This window comes from Myotis brandtii, unplaced genomic scaffold (genome assembly GCF_000412655.1).
Source record: "Myotis brandtii unplaced genomic scaffold, ASM41265v1 scaffold110, whole genome shotgun sequence".
Lineage (NCBI taxonomy): Eukaryota > Metazoa > Chordata > Mammalia > Chiroptera > Vespertilionidae > Myotis > Myotis brandtii.
The window spans coordinates 1,915,722-1,916,247 of NW_005353753.1; the positions used below are offsets into that span (position 1 = coordinate 1,915,722).

Sequence of the window (526 nt, forward strand, 5' to 3'; positions counted from 1 at the left end):
GACCCGCGGGCAGCTCTCAGGATCTCCGCGGGGAACCTGGGAGCTAGAGAACGGGAGGCCACAGGAGAGAAACCCCACTCCCGACCCGGCTGCACCTTCCATGTTGCCCAAACCGCGCCGGCCGCGGCGCCAGGAGGGGGAAGAGCCGAACGCGCCTCACCGTGATCGCGGCTTTGCACCAACCCCTCTCCGTTGGATTCTCTTCTTCCAGCGAGGTGCAAATAATTCCAGCCCCGATGCAAACTTTTGCCCCTTCTTTCCAAACTCTGCTTCAGTCCAACTTCGGGGCAATCGGCGCGAGTTAAAAGAAGAGGAGAATCCGGAGCCAAGTCCCCAGCCGATTAACACTCCGAGGTTCAGGGCTGGAGGCGACGACCCCCCCCTTTCCAGAAGCGCACGCGGAGTATTTCCTCGTTTTTCTCAATGAACTGGAGGCCGAAGCGCCAACGGCGAGTCTCTCTTCCTGGCAGATGAGCGAATGAGAAAAGAAAACGGCCTTACAGAGACCCTAAAGCCAGAGGGACAA

At 59.3% G+C, this 526-nt stretch overlaps 1 protein-coding gene across 1 annotated transcript in view; it reads right to left on the reverse strand.

The window, feature by feature from the left end:
- The window catches only part of SPRY2 (sprouty RTK signaling antagonist 2), a 10,338-nt gene extending 9,818 nt beyond the window's left edge, over window positions 1-520 (reverse strand). The window contains exon 1 of the mRNA XM_005857301.2: window positions 161-520. The gene's annotated coding sequence lies outside the window, so the exon portion shown is untranslated. The remainder of the gene's footprint in view (window positions 1-160) is intronic.
- Between the last annotated feature and the right edge of the window lie 6 nt (window positions 521-526).